Here is a 9,050-nt window from a genome sequence, read left to right as displayed (position 1 = left end):
TTTTTCATTTAATCTTCACAAAAGCATAGCAGTCTGCATTTATCTCTCCTTCCTTCTCTCTCTCTCTCTCTTTTTATGAGAAAGCAAGTCTCCAAAGAGGTAAAGACCTAGGTCTAAAATCCAATCCCAGGTCAGTGGTAGGGAGCTTGGCACTGACCCAGGTCTTTCCAATTACAAAGTACAAAAACCCAGACTCTACATTGGAAAGATTTATCACCATAGGCTGTGGCATATCTTTTTCAGCTTCCACCCTTCTATCTTTCACTCAGGTGTCATTAGAACTGAAATTCTCACCTTTCGTCTTCTCTTTTTCAAAGCAAGCTCAGATTTCACCTCCTTTGTGAATTCTTCTAAGACCTCCATGGCAGTACTTAGCCTCTCTCCCCACCCCAACTCTTCTGAGTTCCAGAATCAACATTTATCTAGCACATAGTAGATCATCAGCATCTGCTCACGGCTTCCTCTAAGATGGTATGAGGTCAGCTAAGGCTGAGACCTTGTCTTTTTTTTATCTCTGAATCCTCAGTCCTCAGAAAACAGTGGATGATCCATAAATATCCCATGAATAATTATTAATACAATATATTTATATATCTATGTAGAGTATATAAAATATATAAAATAGTTATATATAAAATATATAATTATAAACTATAAAATATAATGTGTAATATAAGTATATAGTCTTATTATATTATATATTATATATCCTGTTAATATAATATAATTCATGTAACTTCCAGAACTTCCAAATAGAAAACTGACCACAAGGACTCTGACATAACTTCCAAAATGACACAGTCAGACCCCCAGCCAGGTTCTCCCAGCTTTCTTGGGAGAGCTTCACCTGGTTAACACTCATGTATCCTTCAGACCTCAGTGCAAATATCATTCCCTTGGAGAAGACTTTTCTGACTGCACCTCCACCTCCTAGATGAGGCCAGGCTCCCTCGTTATAAGCTCCCATAACCCTGGGTTAGTCAATATGAATACTTAGTTGAATTGTTTCTGTTTGATACCATTCCTACTGGTGGACTGTAAACTCCCAATGAGCAAGGCCCTTCTTTACCTTTCTGCCACTGTGTCTGGTGTGTAGACCGTCCTCTGTTCAATTAAGTAGTTGTTGGATGGATACGGCTACTAAATTTTACACCAAAAGAAAAACATAGAACTTTGTGTCAAAGACCATAAAAGCAGACAGGTTGACCTGACCCTGGGCTCGGGATGGACAGGTGGGAGTGAAGTGAGAGCAGCATGCCTGCAGTAGCCATGGAGGCATGGGGACCGGCACTGGTGGGAGGGCTGGAGGGGAAGTGCAGGGGGCTCTGGTTCACAGATGGTGGGGCTGAAGCTTGCTGGGAGTAGAGGGCAAGTCCAAGGCTGGGCCGCAGCTACAAAAGCCATCTGCTAGAGGAAGTCCTTGTCAGCAGAGAGACATGGCACCTTCTCAGGGATTTTGGTGCAAATATGACAGAGTTTGAATCCCAGGGGTTATACTTATTAGTTGTGTGAGACATGGGCTCTTACTTTTCTGAGACTGTTTCCCCTTCCTGCTGCCTGTGAATGGGATGGTTGTGAGGACAAAATGGGGCTCCATTGGGCAAGCATCCTGCATAAGGCTGTTATGCAGATGGTCTCATCTCTCCCCTTTCAACTGAGCCTTCTCTGTGCAACCACAGCTGTGCCTGGACATTTAGCCTGGCTCTCTTAAGACCAGAGGCACCTGAGCACGAGTTTGTCTATGGATTGGAGCTTCCAGTCCAGAGTTTTCCCAAGCATTGTTGGAAATCGAGTTCCATTATTGTGGTTATTTAACATCTAACATTTCACTTGGAGTTTCTAAATCCCACTGTCTCTGCCACATGAGGATGCTAAGGTATCTTCCAAGTTAAAATCATGTGCTTCTCTATGTCCAATTCGACTGCTTGGATGGTCGATTCTATTTCCAACCAAATTAGAGGAGCTTTACATTTCAAACCTTTGCTTCCCGGTATGGTAGGCACAAGGGTAGGGTATGCTCACAGAGCTAGAGTATTTCCATCTTTTCAGGGAGTTCTGTTGGTCAGTATTGTTCCAAATAATTGAATGTCATTTCCTCATTTAAGCACCATGACAAGGGAGCCCTGTTGTTGAGAGCCAGTCATCTCCAAATGGCGAACATTTTCTCTCTGCTAGAATTCTATTTCTGTTGACCTCTCCCGATTAGGGTTGAGCTTGCAGTGAAATGGGCCACAGAATGTTCTGCCTTTTGCCAAGCATTGTGTGCTTGACATCAGTTAGAGTGAAGATTTGAGGTGAGATCTATATGTGTATGCTCACACACACACAAGCATGCAATTGAGGATTTGATCATGGAGCCTAGGTCTTTTTTTTTTTTTAAGATCTTTAAAATTTATGTATTCATGAGAGACAGACAGAGAGAGAGAGAGAGAGAGAGAGAGAGGCAGAGACACAGAAAGAGGGAGAAGCAGGCTCCGTGCAGGGAACCTGATGTGGGACTCGATCCTGGGACTCCAGGATCACACCCTGGGCTGAAGGCAGGCGCCAAACCACTGAGCCACCCAGGGATCCCAGAGCCTAGGTCTTTAAACCTTTTGTGACAAATCAAGAATACTATTTTTTTTTTCCCTCAGAAATTAATATCTGTGGCTGTTAGGAGTTTTATTGCAGAGGCAGGGTTTGGTAAATCAAGCATGGATTTTCTGTAGCTCCGCTACATCTGAAGTAATGCTTGAAAGTACTAAAAAGTATAAATATTTGTACTGTTGGCAAATGTACACTGCTCCTTCACCAAATACCCAAATGAAGGGAAAAAAAATAAAAGCTTCCTCTCTGTTTTGGGTCGTTAGAGCAAAGCTCTAGGAGGGGATTTATAACTACACAGTTACAAATTATGAATGTGCATTTGTTCAAGAACTACACCCTGTTGATTTGCTATTTAGTTTTTTTATTGCTGGCTTTTTGCTTTGCTCTATAGGAGACCGGCTGCAGATTTGGCGGCTGCTCAGACTGAGGAATCACCAGGGACGTTGTTCCTATTCAGAAATGCATGGGGTATATCAAAGACAGAGCTTGCAAACATGTATATTAAAACCCATACATTACCCACACAATGAAAACCTGCATCCCACTCAACACGGGAGGCTTTGGGCTGAGCGTGAACCGAGGACTCTCACGTTGGAGGCAGCTGAAGGAATGCTTGGCCTCCCTAATTATGTAGTTGCTGTGCTTTCTAACCCTGCTGGGCAGAGTCCTCAGGGTTTCCATAAAGGCTAAAGGAGGTGATGGTGAGGAAGGGAGGAGGGTGGAAATGCAGGGCTTCCCACCCTACTCTCGCTTAGCACCTCTGCTTCTAGGTGCTCTACCTAGGAGACTCCCACTATCATCTCCTTGCAACAAAAGGATCCCTTGAGCACATGACAATGGGAACAAGAAGCTTTCCTGTGGAATTAAGGGGTTCAGGGAAGAGCAGACTTGGTCATGGTGCTTGTTTCTTCCTGAGTAGAAGCCTTAGAGCAGTGAGTATGGCCCAGTAGGCCTCAAGCCCTTCATAGGTGTGATGGGTCATTTCAACAAATGTGTGAATTTATCTTTGTGTGATGGCTGCCGGTGAGACAGGGCCCAGAGTCATGTGGTTGAACACAGAGCCACGTGATAGTGCTTTGCGATGGGGAGGGAGGGGGCAACAGGTGCCTAGGGAAACAATCCACGGACCACGTAGGGGAAGAGCTGTTTCTGGGCACGCGTGAGAACCGGACGCCAGGAAATTATAACAGCATTGACCTGGGCAGTGAAGAGTTGTATTGGTCCCCCAGCATTGAAGGGCAACCTCGTCGATACTCCAGAGAGTTGGGAAGAGGTCTTTTTAAACATTTCCTGAAGCAGGTACTCTTGTCTTTTTTTTTTTTTTAAGATTTTATTTATTTATTCATGAGAGACAGAGAGAGACAGACAGAGAGAGAGGGAGGCAGAGACACAGGCAGAGGGAAAAGCAAGCTCTGTGTAGGGCACCCAATGTGGGACTCGATCCCGGGGCTCCAGGATCATACCCCAGGCCGGAGGCAGGCGCCAAACCGCTGGGCCACCCAGGGATCCTCTACTCTTGTCTTTTTAATGTTCATCAATCATGATGCTAAAAAAGCTGTTCAGTGGCAGTGTGGAGGACAGAGGATTACTTGAGTAGCAGGGCAAAAAAGGGTGCAAAGAAGCAGGTGGCCAGATTTGCCGGGCTCTCAGCAGCTCCTGTGCCCTGAGTGCAGACAGCCCCTGTCTCTTGGGTACATAGAGGGGCAGACTTACCAGGAAGCCACTGAGGCTTGAGCTCTGCGGCCCTTTCCTTGCATGGGCCTTCCTGAGTGCTGGGGGTGGCTGGGAGCGAAAGAGTGTTCAGGGAGGAGGGAAAGCCAGGCTGCCTTCAGGAAGCATTTCTGGTAAATTGCTAAAGAAGTCACAGAAGCAAAGGACCTTGATAGTCAAGATCTTAGGACTTGGATTTACCACTGGGATCAACTCTCCCCACCTCTGATGTCCTCCTCTCATGCATTTCTGTCAAACTCCTGTCTCTCAACCTGCCTTTACCTACCTCACCACCGCTATTTGCAGCCCCCTGCTGGTAACCGATGGGTCAGGCTGTGGTTCTAGAACTCCAAGAGCAGTCTGGACTTGACGATACCCACCCTGGCTGGGGGGTTCAGACACTTTTCCCTAAGGGGGTCCCAGAACCCATGACCAGCCCAGAGGAGCTACCTTGACAGCTGCTACTAGTTGCAGAAGCTTGTATGCAGCAGTCATTCGACCCCCAGCTGCCAGGATCGTAGCACCAGGTGGGCAGTTGGTCCTTAGCTGTACAAAACGGTCAAAAGACTAGGACTTTTTGTAACAGGAGGTCCTAGAAAACCTCATGGCAAATGTGAATTCTTCCAAGATGCAGGCACAGGTGAGCATGGGCTCTCGGGGCTTTGATACCACACGACAAGCTGACTCGCCTAGAAGTCACCTGGAACAGCAGGGATGATTTGGGCCTGATGAGCCTCAGTCAACAGTTTCTGTTTCCCTGCAGCCTGTTAAGGCATTTGGTGCACTAGGGAGCTGACATTCTCAGGACAGGACCCGGGGCTGGAGACAACCGGATGCACTAAAATGCTGCAGGCCCAAGGTCAAGCTGGGCCTGATGGAAGCCGGCTCTAATAGCTCCGGCCTCCTAGCCTAGGCTGTGCTGTAAACAGACCAGAAAAGAGATCCAGAGTACAGAGAAGTTCCTTCTGTGATTAGAAAAAAGATAAAACAAAGATGCCTTCACACATAATTAATGAGGACCCAACTGCTAGTGCAATAATAATAATAATAATAATAATATTACATAAGAATAATAAACTGTTCCTACAAATTACCTGGTCAAACCAACATCTTAGATTTTCTCCTGTCACTTCACCAGCTCTCAAATGTCAAGGATGATTGGCATTTTCTCCTCATACTGTATAACCACTAGGGAGAGCATGTTAAGGTGATAATGCAGCTGCTTAAAAAGCAGAAGCCGAGCGTGCTGGAACACAGCCACCCCCCCATCCCTCATGCTGGAACACCCCTACTGCAGCGTCTGAAGTCCTCACCCTGTCACCTCTTAAGCCACGACACTTACACCCTCAGGTTACTGGGCAGCTGCCCTTCCCTTCAACTCCACCATTGATTCCCCAAGCAGAGAGGACTTGATAACACAAAACTCTGCCCTTGGGGAGGTGGGCTGCCAATTGAGAGAACTCTCTGGTGCCAAGGGGAAGACTGGGGTCCAGAATGCAGCCCAGCTTGCTGTGCCTGTTGTGTGCATTCAGCTGTAGTGACTTTCTGGTCTTCGTAAGAGTTCGTAACCTTGTGTACCTTCAGTTTGGCAGAAGGCATGGCAGCCTTGCACCATCGGGCTTGGCGTCTCACAAAGTTCATTCATTTACCCACTTACTCACTCACTGGTATTTCTTGAGCATCTATAGCATGCTAAACTCTATGCCAGGTACAGGGTGTGAGTGTTGCAAAGTCAGATGCAATCTCTGTGTTTATGGGCCTCTGCTCAAGAGCAAGGAGGCCATGGTCAGCCAGTGTCACAAGTGGACGATCATGGAAGATAAGGACCGTGACAGAAAAGAACACGGGGCTTAGAGAACCTGTGAGTAATGGCCAAGCCTGACCTGATGAAAGAGGTGAGGCAGGGCTTTCCTGGGGAAGTGTCATTTTGCTGAGCTCTGAAGGCTGAGCGGGACTTCACTGGATGTCACACAGCCCTGGGGTCGGGAGTGGGTGAGAGGGAAGAGTGAGGAGCATCCCTGGCAGTGGCAGGACGCTGGGGCAGAGGGAACACCGCAAGTGTCAGGAGGCCAATGCCCCCGGAGCTAGGAGGGTGGAGGGAGCAGTTCCGGACTCTAGATCTTTGCCTTTATTCTAAGCCAGGAGAAGACACTAAGGAGAGGTCTAATATGGTCAGATTTGTGTTTTGATAAAGGTCACTCTGGCTACAGAGTAGAGAATGCATAATCAGGACGCTGGAGTGGAATGAGAAGACAAAAATAATCCGCTCACCTCCCTAAAGCATAGGACCTGCTACCCATCATCAAATTTTGGGTGTTGGGAAGTTGAACATTTATTTATGCTTTTATTCAAAAATTAATCTCTGCAGAGAGGGCAGGGGGAAAATCACTAAAAGAAACCATTCACATATTGCACTTCTGTCTGGATCACTGAAAAACCTCCCTCTTTAACACTCTCTATCGTCCAGACCCTGCTTGTAGGGGGCTTTTCAGGACAGTTTCATACTATACAAAGAGCACTGGGCTAGGAGTTCAGAGACCTGAATTCCCACCTTGGCCTCTCCTCCAGATCAATTTCCCTGCCTACTTAGCTTTCTTATAATGGCTTTTGAGGATCTGCTAAGATGATAGAGGAAAAAAGAGCAGATAAATGCAAGGGCTCCCAGCATGCTGTTCCTTTTACGAAGGGTATTATATAAGTAGCGTTTCATAAATTTTAAATATAGTTTATTATATGATTTGGTTGATAAATACCAAAGTATATATCGTTCTTCTGAAGCTCTCAATAAGGACAAGGCGATCTGTCGTTTGCTGTTTTATTCAACCCTGAAAGTTCACATTTTTGGCATCAGGAAGAGTGACATTGGTTAGGATGAGCACGATGGTGTTCCACTTTCTGATTCTTCTTCTCAGGGAGTGGGCTCATCTTGCTGGCAGGACCTGCTACTCTAAGTTAGGAAACACCTACCCTTTTCTTCTTGTGAAAGGTAAGCTGATACCTGTGATGTTTCCAGGGCAGAGATCCTTTCAACTGTGAACACATTTATCTATGAAGAGTCTTCTGCTTGATTTGGTGGGTCAGGGACTATGGTGGCCCCAGGGCTCTGAAACCTCCATACAGATGATACCTTAAAGCCAGTTCGAAGCAGCCCTATGTCCAGGAGAGTGGGGGTGGGTGGGTGGGGGGAATAGTCTCAGCTCATTGGTTTCCTATGTATTCATTCTCTGTCTTAGGGAGTTTTTTGTTTTTGTTTTTGTTTTTTTTTGTTGTTGTTTTGTTTTGTTTCGTCTTAGGGAGTTTTTGAGTAACATTTTCACACTTAGCAGTCACAAGGGGCAAGGGAGCTTCATTTCCACAAGATGACAGAGATTCTGAAAATCCATCGTGGAACTAAGCCTCTCATTCTCCGCTAGGAAAAATACATGCTTGGATTTCAAAGGAAACCCTGAGTTCTTTATGGTTCTATCCTCCTCCTTCAGCATCAGCTTCTTTCTGCCTCTTCTAGTGATAATTAAACATGAGAAGTCGGCTGTGTGATCTCAGGCGACAGCTTTTAAAGAGGGTCTGGATTTAAAGAAAGAGACCAGTCCTGCGTGGGGCTTTTGAACGAGAGCTAAGCGTCTCACATCTGGTGCCTTCTCATGTCAGGTAGCCTGGGGTTGGTAGATGCCTGCAGAAGGAACAAATGGCCAACTGGTTTGCCGGGTCTCTTGGGATGCCTTTAATTTGGGCTACCATGTAATGGTTTTATTTTCTTAATTCTATTATGTTGTGGGAGGGAAGTTATTCGCAATGTACCGGGAACTATTTTAATCAGAATGTATCCTCATTATTAAGCCTCTACCTGCCCAGAAAAGGGTCACGTGGGTCAAGAAAAATAAGGAAGATTAGACTTCAATCCAAATCAATCCAGTGATGTCCAGGGTTGGTTGCAAGTTTGGTTGGCTTTGCCTTCGTTATTTAGTGAATGCTCCTTTGCAGCTGGGATTGTTACAAAGGCCATTCCCAGAAAGAGGAGGACTGGTCTTGCAGTTAGGGCTGCAGAAGCCATGGCATCTCCTTATTGGAAGTTCTTCTTCAGGTGCTGGGATTAAATTCTATACAATTGCTGCCCATGTAATACCCCAGCAGTGGGGACTTGGTGATAGAAAAGGTATAGTCCGTGCTCTGAAAATGTCTTAAAAATATCTTGTGTTACACATCACTTATAAAGCCCTTTGCCATACATTATCTCATTTAATTCTCAAACCATTAAGAAAGCCAAATAGGAATTATTATTTTCATTTTCAAGATAAAGAAACAGAGAGCTTCTGGGAATTGCTCAGTGTCGCACAGCTGGGGTTGGAAGCCAAGGCCTTTGTCTCTACAATGGCCAGTCTATTCTCCACATGCCCAGAAATCAGAAATGGGTTGGGCTTTCCCAGACTGGCCATTAAGTTTATTGAATATATCCTACAGCCACAGCTGCAGGACACACCATGCTTATCAGCAAATCTGATAGCATAAGACTCCATCTGTGTTTTTCTAGCGAGAATCATTTGGTAAAAATTACTGCCGGTGGTGATATAATCCTATTATATACATTAATTGCTTCCAGATTCTTAAAGAATTTATGGTGGCCTGTTGCACCACTTATACCTAAAACAAGAGCCTGGCCACATCTTATTCGCTACTCCCCCCCTCCCCCCGACACTATGATAGAGGCCATCAGAAGTGAAAGGGGAGCCCTGGGATCAAAGAGGCAAGAAATCGTT

The sequence above is a fragment of the Nyctereutes procyonoides genome, unplaced genomic scaffold, assembly GCF_905146905.1.
Source record: "Nyctereutes procyonoides isolate TBG_1078 unplaced genomic scaffold, NYPRO_anot_genome, whole genome shotgun sequence".
Taxonomy (NCBI): domain Eukaryota; kingdom Metazoa; phylum Chordata; class Mammalia; order Carnivora; family Canidae; genus Nyctereutes; species Nyctereutes procyonoides.
This window is presented reverse-complemented; position numbering follows the sequence as displayed.